The sequence below is a fragment of the Cygnus atratus genome, chromosome 2 (genome assembly GCF_013377495.2).
Source record: "Cygnus atratus isolate AKBS03 ecotype Queensland, Australia chromosome 2, CAtr_DNAZoo_HiC_assembly, whole genome shotgun sequence".
NCBI lineage: Eukaryota > Metazoa > Chordata > Aves > Anseriformes > Anatidae > Cygnus > Cygnus atratus.
In genome coordinates this window covers 160,318,500-160,331,300 of record NC_066363.1, presented here as the reverse complement: position 1 = coordinate 160,331,300, position 12,801 = coordinate 160,318,500, and the positions used below count along the sequence as shown (strand labels likewise).

The window sequence follows — 12,801 nt, the reverse complement described above, 5'->3', positions numbered from 1 at the left end:
CATCCAACTAACAACTGGCCATTAGGGTACAGACTCAATATACAATTACTGTTAAGTAAGCTGTTTTTGTGGAAACCTAATGATCCACTGTACCTACCATGCACTTTTCTTGTCATGAGTGAAAGGCAATTACTTCTTCAACATAAGTGAACTGCAATACCTTGCATTTACGACAGAGAACTTTACAGTAAGGGTACATGCATATAGGTAGTTGCTATGAAATAGTTACTCTGTGATGACGTGTTATAGTACAAAGCATTTTTGTGTGCAGCCATGCCCTTAATCTGAAACTGTACTCAAAACAACATATTTCAAGCAATTTTCTCTCTGTAAATTACTGAGATGACTTTTCCTCATCTAAATGATGCTGATTTAGATCATAATCCTCCAGAAAGGTTATAGTTTTTCCCAATCCCATTCCATACAGTGTATTATACTATAATCCTATGTACTGAGTTCTTTAGCACTAAATATCTCTACTATAAAAGCCCCTCTGCACATCTCTGCACTTTACCTGCCCTTTCCTCATCTCTATTTGTTTATTTACTTTCTGGCTTCTCTAGATAAAGAATCCCAAAATTCTCAGTCTCTCCAGAATTCATTCTCTCTATGTCTGAACCCTCTCTTTAATATATATTTCTGAAATTGAATGACCAAGGGAGAATAGAGTATAAAAACAGCTGTACAGGTTCAGATCAAATGTCTTGGTAGCCTAGAATCTAATCTCCAGTGGGGTCTGAGAGCAGATGATGTGAAAAATATATAGGGACAGGCCAAGCATTTATAATGCTTCACCAGCTTCTCTAATTCAATGTTAGCTTCTTGAGGTTCAAGAACTTCCTGAGCCAGATATGCTTTATTGACTGTAGACAGCTTCAAAGGATTTTACTATCATAAACTCACATAGAGTTTTCCCAAACCCATATACAATTTCAGCATCTACAACAGCCAGAGGCAAGGAGTTCTACAGCTCAGCTATAAAGAACAGTCTCCTTTGTTTTAGAATCTGCTTCTTGCTCTTTGTCTTTTGCTTTTGATAAAAAACCAGTATCTACTGAACTTCATCGTGCCCCTCTGATTTTATATGTCAACTCCCTCCTCAATCATCACTTTTCTAAATGGAGAACTCTAACTTATTAAACTGTTTATTACATGTTTGCAGTTCTACGTCTCTAGTCTAGTCTCTTCTCTGAATTTTTCACTTCTACTGTGTAATTTTTTGAGATGATGGGAATGGAGCTGCAAGATGAAAGTGAAATATGGCTTTATATACAGTGGTATAATCATAGAATATCCCATGTTGGAAGGGACCCACAAGGATCAACAAGTCCAACTCCTGGTTCCACACAGACCCATCCAAAAATCAAACCACCTGTCTCAGAGCATTGTCCAAATGCTTCTTGAACTCCAGCAGGCTTGGGGCCATGATGACTTCCCTGGGAAGCCTGTTCCACTGCCCAAAAACCCTCTCAGTGAAGAACCATTTCCTAATATCCAGCCTGACCCTCCCCTGTCACAGCTCCATGCTGTTCCCTTGGCTCCTGTTGCTGTTACCAGAGAGAAGAGATCAGTGCCTGCCCCTCTGCTCTGCAAGTAAGGAAACTGTAGCAATGAGGTTGTCCCTGAGTTTCCTCTCCTCTAGGGTGAACAAACCAAGTGAACAAACCTCAGCTAATTCTCATACGTCTTCCCTTCTAGACTCTTCACCATCTTTGTTGTCCTCCTTTGGACACTCTCCAATTGTTTTGTAACCTTCTTATATTGTGGCACCCAAAGCCATACACAGTACTCAAGGTAAGGCTGCACCAGCACAGAATAATGTTTTATGTTGTGTTCCTTTCATAATATTCTATTTTATTATGGACCACTAAGAAGCAATGACTATCCTGCTGATTTATAGGACAGGATTACTATGGTTTGTTTCTTTCTTTCAGTCCTGCTGTTGCTGAATGATTCTAGAGGCACAAAACTAATTTTCCTGAATCCCAAGTGGATACAGGCAAGTATACTTGCTGGTTTCAATCATTTTTCAGTTATAATAAAAGATTCTGATTGGGAGTCAGAATCCCATGGTTGCTAGATGCAATTATTAAATTGGTGCTTGCTTAAGAAGATTTCATAATCTAGATCCCATTAGACATGATATACAGATGGAAAACAAGCAAAGGGTGCAAAGGAACAACAGGGAGATGTGCAAATTTAGCATTTTGCATATCAGTAGTTTTGGAATTATGTGGTTTATAGGCACTGTACTACAGCTAGCTTCTACAGGGAGACAGGAAAAACAATTTTTGATGGAGTTTTTTAACATAAGGAGAACCATCACAATGCCTAAAGAAAAGGCAAAGTAATACCTTTGCATGCATGAGACAGACAAAGTCTTATACAGAACATCATGCTCCACGATAAAGAGTAAATGAATAAAGAGAAAGCAAGTTGTGAATTTACTTTTACAGAGATTCCAGACTAGCTTTCATTTATCATTTGACAAGTCACCACACTGGATCCCATTTTCCCCATACAAAGCTGCAGCGTCACACAGAATTGGCATTTCATGAAGTCTGGAAAAAAATAGTGTTGATTCACAGTGTCCTCTATTTTTTTGTTCTAGAAGGCGGTTGTTATTACTTGGAATTTCATGCAGTTCTCTGCTTTCCTAAATTGTTTATTATTTATCCAGCCCGAGGAAATGGCTTGAAGCTACAACAGGTGCGGTTCAGGTTGGATATCAGGAAAAGGTTCTTCACTGAGAGGGTGGTCGGGCATTGGAACTGGCTCCCCAGGGAAGTGGTCACAGTACTGAGCCTGCCGGAGTTCAAGAAGTGTTTGGACAACGCTCCCTGACACACAGTCTGATTTTTTGGGAGGTCCTTTGGAGACCCAGGAGTTGGATTCGACGATCCTTGTGGGTCCCTTCCAACTCAGGATATTCTATGATTTCATAAAATCATGCTCACAAATTTGTAAGTATCAAAAGCACCAGTCATGAATGAGAACTTTACTATATTAGGTACAGAATGAACCCAAACTACAGAAGTCCCCTCCCAAGAAATTCTTCCTCTAAGCATAGTAGAATACAGACAGGTACAGAGAAGCAGTATAAAGAAACAAGTATTCAGTACACTGCCTCCTCAGAAGTTACTTTTTAGCATGCTAATATGGGACTCTTGTTTTTCTTTAGGAGGAAGCTGACGGAGAAAAGGAAGGCAGACTTTGTAGCTGTTTATGAGTAACTCCTCCCATGCTTAGGGGCAGTGGATAAAGGAAAGCACGAAGGAGCTTTTTGAAAACTTAACAAGTAGGAGATGAAGGCAGATAAAATGGACTGATGAGAGACGGGATTCAATCTCTCAACAGCAAAGATTTCCCCCACCCATCTGCTTAGGCTTTCCCAAAGACACTGCATTGGTTGCTCCTGTGCCAGCGCACCTCTGTACATGTAGTTACTAATGTAATTGCTCCCCTCCCCAGCCAAAACACACTGGCAAGGGAGAAACAGGAGGAGAGAAAGGAGCATGCAGCTATCCCTTTGCAGTTATCAGGACCTGCTGATTTGAGGAGAGAGTCTTCTTGGGAAATCTCCTTCTGGCTTGGCCTGAGGTCTGGTTCTGTTCGCACTGGTGTAATTGGGAGTGACTTTGTTTGATACTTACCACTAGCATTCAGTTTTGTGATCCAGTAAAGCTATCAGATCAGAGAATGTCACCCACTTAATACTGAAAACAGTATGAGATGATGTGATCACAGTCTACGAGTATCTCTGCACAGAAAAAGGTTGTCATAAGGAAATCTTTAATCTAGGCAGAGGAGGGAAAAGTGACAGATAAAGCTAGCTATGTAAAAACCCTCCCTTCAGACTAAAACTAAGATCAGAAAATGGAAAAAATATAGACCTTGTTGGCTTGTGCATCATTTAATGCCTTTTGACATTGTTCCATTTCACTGGACTTTAATTTTTTTTTCTAGAAGAGTACCATGAAATTCTAGTCTCAACAATGCTGTCTGAATGATCACTGTAAGACCACAAAGCCCTACATTAAAAAAAAAAAAAAAAAAAAAAAAAAAAGGCCTGCATTTTTCTTCATTCTCCTCTGTGCCAGGTGTGAATCAAAAGTGATGGATTGTATTTCTCCATGTCTAAGCAAAAGTAAACTGGCTCAGTGTTTCCTTTTCCTCTCATCTGCTGCTGCCTGATGTCAGCCCCTGGTGATGCCTCAGCACCTCAAGCTGGCTCTATCTTCCTTTCCAATGCTGACTCCAGTGCTTGTTGTTACGTGTTTTGCCTGCATGGCGAGTTCCTAGTCTGCCTCTCTCAGATGATGACTTCCCTGGCTGGACCTGCTTCTCTGCTTTAAGACACTCCCAAAAGCTGAGGTCTTTACAGTGCTCTATACACCAGCAGAGGAAACTGCCTGAGAGGAAGCAAAGGCTGTCTCATACTGGTTGGAAAGGGGTAGTAAGATATGATCTCTGCCCAAGACCCCATATTTATATGCAAGTATATGCACAATTTGCTGAGCTTAAACACCTTGTCTTTTCATTGCCCTGGATAACAGCAAGAAAAGAAGGGCAACTTAAAAGTATTTACTTTAGCCTGCTAGTCTCCAAACACAGCCACAAAACCTCTCTCAACTAGCAGTATTTGCCAAACTCAGGTGAAGAAATGAATCAGTGATTTTGAGCGTCATCAAAGTTACATTCTGTAGAAAAATGTGAAGCAGTGATTTTCAAACTGTGATCCAGAAGGCAAGAATGAGCAGGCCACAGCTGGCCCATACAGTCATGTTAAATGACATCATGTATTTCCTTATGATGGGCTGTGAAAAATTTTCAGAATTCCAAAATATTCTGAACCCCCGAAGTCTAGAAACAAACTATTTAAAAATTATATTTGGCTTGATAAAATAGAAGATAGGAAAATAGGTTGCTAATATTCTGGGAGGGTCAGCTTTAGGAGAGAACAGTATTGCCTGTGGTAAAACTACTTGGGCTGGCATTGTGGCAACAAGACATGGAAAATGTTGGTTTGCTCTCAAGAAAATGCTGTAGTAGGTAAACGATTGGGGGGTGGACCTGTCTCCTGGAATACTGTTCGAGGTGTTTGTTTGGTTTTTTGTTTGTTTGTTTTTAATTCTGCATTGTGTAATGGAGGGATGGCTAGTGCTTTGTAATCCTGCTGCAGCAGTCAATTAATAGTGACAGCTATGCTCATCCTTTCTAAGAGCTACTCCTATGGGTGCTAGCTTCCTGTACTAATTATTAAACTTCTTCTGAGAAAGGGTTTCTCAATTTAAGGCCTCTTACTTGCCAATCTCATAGTGACATTCTTGTAGATTAGAAACTTGATGTAGTGTAGAGAACTTTCAGTTTTCAAGGGTATTCCAGAATTTCCTGGTTTAGAAATAATGTATTGCCATGGAAATTTTACAAGAGCTGTGGCTGGAAAAACACTGGATGCTGGACCACACTGGAGACTTAATTACCTTCCTATTAACTGCTCTTCTCACCAAGTAAGGCTTAGATATGTTCTGCAGAGCAGTCTGGTGAATTGTGGGCAGTACTCTGAATTAGACACTTTCTCAGCCACAGCTGCATCTGCTAAATCCTCACAGCAATTATCCTTCCTCTTTCGATCTTCCTTTCTGTATTTTCTGCTGAAGTCTCTGTGTTCACATTCTAAAGTTCTCTTGGTTGTAGGCTGTAGGCTCAAAGCCTGGGTTACTGTTAAAATTTCTGTTTAGAAGATAAAAATATGAAATTTGTTATTCCTATTACAATGTCATATATATAACTATAGGCTTTCTCTTCTGGTTATCTGAGCAGCCTCTACTATCACCCTATGTCAAAGCATCTGAGTGAATGTGATCCTATTCTTTACTCTAGATGGTTTTATATGCATCACAGTCCGCATTTTAAAAAACACTATATTAGCCTGCTGTGGTCTAGGAGTTTAATTTCGTCTGAAGTCACAGACACCAGATAAAAAATTGCTTCGACTCATTTAATCAGTTTGTTCACTGAGCTTCCAGAGATTACAACTTTACCTTCCATATTACATACATTTGCTAGCTCACCCTATGAACTGATATAATAAACTCAATGACCAAGGTGAGTAGTAAACATACTGTGTGCTACCGGCATGTGGCAGAGCAGAACTGGGAACCCGGTCAGCACTTCAGACCACCTGCTGGACTCCCATTCACCTCTGCTTGCTACTCTGTGCAAGGGATCCCACAAAATATTCTTTGCTGTAGCCATACATTCGGAATGTCCATGGGATCTTCCTACAGCACAGTGGAAAGGAAAAGTAGAAGAAAAATTACGTCATAATTTTCCTTGTGAAGTGGTTATTGAGACAGCGTGTCAGGATGTCAATCTTAACTGTCTTATGCAATAAAGAGCATGAAGTGGTATGTGTAAATCCAGCCTGCAGAAAGTTACTAGGCCAAAATTTGATGTTTACAGCTACTTATGTATGCTAAGACAAACTGAAAACTGAAGTGTGATTCTGCATGCAAAAGGGGCCTCTATAGAGAGATTACCTGAAGCGCTGGCAACACTTATGCCAAATTTACTCTCTTTCGGTCAATCCTTTTGCTTGTTCCTTTATGTACTAGAGAACATGAATAACCTCAAGAAAAAGGCCAAATAATGTAACATATAATTTGGAGGACAACTGCATGCAACCCTTGGCCTTTACTCTACCCTGCACTGTGACTTAGATTTTAGAAATCCATTCACAAAACTGTTCTTCCTCATTAAGGCCTGCCAAATGGGGCATGATAAGCAGTCCAAAAGTGTTACACTTATAAAATAGAAATAAGTCCAATACTACAAGGCTTGGGGCTAAATTTTTGTTGCTCAGAAAATTAAGATTGCCTGAACAATAAGATAGAAAAGACAGGTATCTGCTTCCTGTTCCATGATCCTACTCTGTCACAATCAAACCAGACTCTGGTATGACATTTTTGTTTTTTCTTTTGGCATGCAATTTTCCCTGCAGCCACACAATAAGCGTAACTTTTTTCTTCCTCAGTATACTCCTGTTTGCACTGCCAGGTGACAAGCAAATACAGCTCTCAGTAATTCATATACATCTCTGAAGCCCCTCAAACCAATGGGAGTTAGGCCAAAATTAAAATAACTTTGCCTCACCAAACTGCAACCCTCCTGTGCCCCTGCAAAGGGGCGAAGAGGTGCTATATTTTTTCTGTCTGCTTGTCTCTTTCTTTACTCGTTGTTCAATGAAAACACATGCTATTGTAAGCTGTGCAAAGGGATACCGACCACCAGTGTTCTGCAGTATGTTTGTCACTGCTCTGCTTGGGGGCTGGTTTGTTGCCTAGAGTTGTAACTCCGGTATTTACAGCTGAGCTTATTGTAACTTTCATGAATTAATTTCTTCCAGCAAAATAAGGTTTTTAAAGGCTTCTGTCCCTCTCCAAGTGCCTCCTTCCCCTCTAACTGTTTTAGAAGATAGAGAACGTTGGTCCTCAGGCCAGACAAAAGCCATAATTGAATTCTATTGACCTCAGTCATTTTAGTGCCACGAATACAAAACCTTCCCCTTCCTCTCTGCGTACACACAAAACCAGAAGGCTCACATCTGTGGAAAAAATGAGCTATATGCATGTGTGCCTGTGCATGCATGTGTCCACACGCATCTGTCTGTGCTTTTGCATGTACGTGCATGAATGTCTGTGTCGCTGCTTGCAGGCCATGTCAGCAGACAGCTACACACCCATGCATGCGGAGTGAGGTCAAAGCAAGTATGGGTGCAGTGGGCCTCAACAGATGTCTCATGGTTCTTTGCCTACTGCAGACCTTGGCCCTTCCAGCCCTACTACCAGCGAAGTCCTCATCCCAGTCATCTGAGCACACATGCCTACAGGGTTTTCTGTCCAAGGAGATGGCCAGCTCAGACTCTGCCGTGGGAAGCTGAGTCAAGCTGTGAGATCTCCTCCTGAAGACAGGGCTAAGTCTAGAAATGTACCCTCCTTGGGGCTTTCTCAAAGGAGATGGGCCACAGGCTCAGCGAAGCATTCACTGAGAAGTTTTGATCAGGCTACCTAAGGAACAAGAGGTCTCTTCCCTCACTAGCCATGATGCCGTCCGACTGTGCTGGAGCATTCTCCCTCCCCACTCACCTCTTCTGTCTCCTACTGGGTTTCTCCTCCTACTGCAGCAGTCATGACACAGATGGGAGCTCCTGCTACTGGAACCTTTTGGCCCCACAAAGCAGCCATCTCCTGCCCACAAACTACCTGCAGAAAGTCCCTGCCCCAAATCCCGAGCACTGAGTCCTGCACAGAGGAGCAGGAGAGGACCTCCCCAGCCCCTGCCCACCACTTCACGAAGCCATTCAGGTACCCCAGGAGGTGCCTGAACTTCTCCTACCTTCCCAGGTGAGCCAGGGCAGGTGGTGGGTCGTGCTCTCCAGCTCTCCGCTCCCCTGGACGTGCCTGCAGCTTGATTCACGGGCACCTCCAATCCAGCGAGAATCAAGCTCCACCCAGGGCAGAGGGTGAGTAAGAGCGAGAGAAAGGCAAACTCCGGAGAGTTATTCCCTCCCCAGGATTGCAGGGGAGCCAGAGATAAGGGCTGCACATTCCTGAGCCGCAGGCGGCCTCTCCCTTCCGTCTGCCCCGAGCCTGTCAGACCAGCTCAGGCCTGGGCCTTGGAGCAGGCCTAGGAAGCAGGCTCAGTACTGACAGCCGTGCAGGGACCCTGGCTGCCAGTCCCAGGTTTGGCCCATGCACACCGTAGTCCAGTACCTACCCTGGAATTGAGGGTTTGGGCTCAGCACAGACTTGCCATGCTCAGGGGTCCATGCTGGGGAGACCGTTGTGTTGTGCACTGTGTGGCCATAGGGCCTGGGCCATGGCACCATCACAACAGGAGTGATTGGAGTGCTGGACCCTCAGCCTCCCTCTTCCACAGCAGGGCACTGGCATGCCTCTGAAAGGTACCTGAGGCCATGCCCACGCACCCCCATCTTCCTGGGAGTGCCCTTAAAGAGTACCTGAGGCTGTACCCAGGGCCCCTCCTGTCTCCCTGGGGGTGCTGTGCAAAAGTGTATCCGAGGCCATAGCCGTGCCTCCCCCGTCTCCCTGCACGGCCCCCCCGCCCCATACACTGTCATTTGCACCCCGGCCTCGCTGGCAGAGGGGCTGTCCTGCTGGCACTGCAGCCGCGCGTGGAGTTGGAGCCAGCTTCAGGCGCAGGCTGAGAAGGGTTAAGCGAGATTCCCCGCAGCCCCGGGCGTGGCAGCTCCTGTTATTTCGCCTTTCATGTTCTATCTTATTCAGCCTGGCAACCGCCGCGGCTGCTGTGTGCCGGGCGGTGCCCGGGCGGCTGGGAGGGCGCGGCGGGAGGCGGCTCCGCGGGAGGTGGCGGTGACTCAGGCCTGGCAGCCCGGTTCTGGCGGGCCCGGGCACCGCGGCGGGCGGGGGCGGGGGCGGGGCCGGGGCGACGCGGGCGCCATGTTACAGAGGCGGGGAGGGGAGCACCGTCCTGCCTCGGCGCTCGTTGAGTTTATCCTGCTGGCGGCGCCTGGGTGCCCGCGCAGTGCAAGGACGGCGGGACAGGGCCCTGCGGCGGGAGGGCGTGGGGGGAGTCCGGGTACTGTGGGCGAGGGTAAGCGGCACAGAAAGGCCGGGCGCGTCCGGGTTAGCCGTGGTGTGTGGTGCATATGCACTCACAGCGCAGTCAATGCGTGGCCGCGCATCCCATACCGTCTATTCCTGGGTCTTGCTTCCTTCTGTATGGTCATGTATGATAATTTCGTGTGGGTATTACAAAACGTAATTTAATATTGAGGAGCCAAGACAGGAGGGGATGTCTTCAGAATTTGGAAATGTGCATGATTATACAGACTTCAGTAGCATCCTTGTGGGATATTTTTCAGAAGGAACTTATTTCACTCAATGCAAAAGGATGGAGAGAGTTCCAGCTGAGGAGGTAACCAGTAAATACAGCTTTTAATCATCCTTCACTGTGTTGCCCAGGGCATTATTCACCACACGCCACTTAAGCACCACACTGAATGGAGTTATTAACTTCCATGTAGATGTTGCTGTGCTATTCATCAGTATACTACTGGAATGCTTAACAAACACCAATTAAATTCTAAGTACTCAATTGGGCTGTGATGGTGTGATTATCTCTATTTTGGAGGAAAGGAACTGGAGCAGGAATATTCTATTTACAATGCCCCACTTACTTTGAGTGCTTAGTTGACGACTTCAAGAATCATAGCTTTTAGGGATACAAGGAATGCAGGATGGATGGCCACCTATAAAACAATCTTAACTCTGTAGTTTCATATCTGTCAGTGATTTCAGCTACAAGTAGATGCTTTCCAGCAGCACATCATGTGACTAATCTCTGTTTTGTCTTGCTGTTTTCCTCTTCTCTTTGGTATAATTGTGTATGTCTTGGAATATTTTCCTTTGATAAAGTTTTTATGTTGTTCTTGTTTTCAGTGTGTAGGTTGCTATCTTTGTTAGAAAAGGCAAGATCAAATAAATGTTTTGAAATACAAGTAAGCCTAAGCAAATTTGCTCTCTGATGGAAAGTATTGTTGTGCCATTGGGATGGTTATGACAATCTCCATCAAAATTTAGAACTTCAGGTGATCTTTGTATTTTCCATATGCACGCCCTGGAGGTAAGAAGCACAACTTAGAACTTATCCAAACGTGCTTATCCAAAGAAGCCATTGTAAGGGGTACTTGGTCAGTTTGATGCTCTTGTGGTTAACACATTGCTGAGGAAATACTCTGCTGTATTCTGTAAAGTTAAAGCGTGATTGGTTAATGCAGTTGTTCAAAAGCATGAATAACTGTGGTCATCATCCACTGGGATAAGATTGAATCTTCTAGATAATCAAAGACAGGTGAATGTATTAGTTGTTACTGTTATCTGAGTATAGATTAAGAAAGAAATCATAGAATAATTTTGGTTTGAAAGGTGTCATTGGAGACATAGTCCAGCATCCCCATTCAATTCAAAATCCATTAGATCATGTTATTTAGTAGTATTTTCTGTGTTGTTTTTTTTTTTTTTAGTATCTCCAAAGACAGTGATCCCACAGCTTCATTCAGTTCCTATTCCTAAGCTTGACCACCCTCATGGTGATTTGCTTTTTCTAACATTTAATTGAATTTTTTTATTGCAGCTGATGCCTGTGAGTCTGATAATATGTCTGAACTACACACCGACTGCTCCAATTGTGTGTACCTTCAGCCAAAGAAAGGTATACATGATAGAAGGCTTTCCAAAATACTTTCATTTATCTAACATTATGACCATTTTCTTTCTCAGGTTCTGCTTTGACCAGCTGGTTTTCATCCATGAGCTGATCTGAACCTTCTGTGCTGTCTTGATGATGTAGGCAGGTTGTGCCAAGAGATGCACAGAGCTGTGTGCCATTTGTAAGCTGCTTGGCTTTGAGTCCATGTCATCTGGCATTTTCCCTAATGGCAAAGAAAACTAACATTGTAAGTGAAGAGTCTGTTGCAAAGATGAAGCCGATTCCTTCCCTGAGTGAAGTTACCAGAACTCCAGTTCTAATATGGCATCTTTAAGAAGTGAAGAAGGATGTTTGTGAGATTCACAGACAGGAGTATGGCCTGGAGTGTGCTTCCTGAATTACCTAATACTCTGTCGACAATGCTAAAGAAGCAGTTTTAGCACGTTTGTTGTGAAGAAATTTCAAGGTTCTTTCATATCTATTCATTAGTCTAAGAAATTACATTGTCTCCTTTTTTTAAGTGAATAGTTTAAGATACAATCCTGTCTTTATTTGTCCTTCCATTTAATTTTAACTGAAACAACATTCAAAAGGAGGTTATTTTTTTTAAGGTCAGAGGTTGTTTTCATGTTATCTTTTAGATAATATATCTTTCCTACTGTCAGGAAACTTTGAGGCCCAAAAAAGTGATGATACTGCCAATAGTGTCCTGGTAATGATATATGTATTTAAAGCAGAATTTATTTGACTCAACATTGGTGATTACTATGTAGGTGTCCACAACACGGCAAGTTACCCATGATCATTTTATAGTCTTTGGAGGGCTTGTTACTATGTCAGTGGAGCCTAGGATGCAATTCAGACCTTCGAAAACAGAGAGGTGAACTGCAGCTAAACCCCACTGAGTACAGAGGGAGATGAATCAGCTACCTTAGAAACACCTAAATTTAGATGGGATAAGTAGCACTTCTAATCTGAAGATGAGATTTAGGTTGAGTTGAACCAAAGATGACTGTAAGGAAAGCAAGTTTCATTTAGTTTAGGTCTTTTTCCTGTATGATACTGAAACATGAATTTTCAAATCCCCCTGAAGGTCAAATCAAGATTGGTTCGCAATTTTTTTTTTTGTGATTGTTTCACAAAAATTTTCAACAAGGTTTCAGTGTGTGGCTTTACAAACCTTTTATTCCTTAAATAATAATTATTTGTAATAAAGTTTAAAATTATCTGTAAAGGAATGTAAAATCCACATAAACTCTGTCTCTAGTTTCTACCAGCAAGCAAGATCCCATTTGAAGTATTCTTCTTGGGTACCGTATTTGAGGTGAATGTCAGTGTAGTGGCACTTGCCTTCATAGAGCTTATGGCCAGAAAAAACTATCACTCTTCTGCTTCAGTCTCCTATGTTATAACGTACATAGAATTTAGTCTTCTGCATTGAGTCTAGTAACCTATATTTGACTTAAATATTTGTCAGTAATGCAACTAAAATAAACACATCACCTTTCAGTCTTCTCTTCAGTAAATTAAATAAACAACATTTTAAAA

At 42.9% G+C, this 12,801-nt stretch overlaps 1 protein-coding gene and 1 long non-coding RNA gene across 3 annotated transcripts in view; one reads left to right on the top strand and one right to left on the bottom strand.

Annotated features, from left to right (window-relative positions):
• FAM83H (family with sequence similarity 83 member H) overlaps window positions 1-9,364 on the bottom strand; it is a 31,390-nt gene extending 22,026 nt beyond the window's left edge. Inside the window, exon 1 of one of the 2 annotated variants that reach the window (XM_035570171.1) lies at window positions 8,398-9,364. The gene's annotated coding sequence lies outside the window, so the exon portion shown is untranslated. The remainder of the gene's footprint in view (window positions 1-8,397) is intronic. The other variant, XM_035570172.1, reaches the window with a different exon arrangement.
• A 282-nt stretch (window positions 9,365-9,646) lies between these two features.
• Window positions 9,647-12,801, top strand: LOC118260135 (uncharacterized). Its single transcript, XR_004782186.2, has 2 exons — window positions 9,647-9,960; window positions 11,325-12,801. It is a non-coding gene; the product is annotated as an uncharacterized LOC118260135 (long non-coding RNA).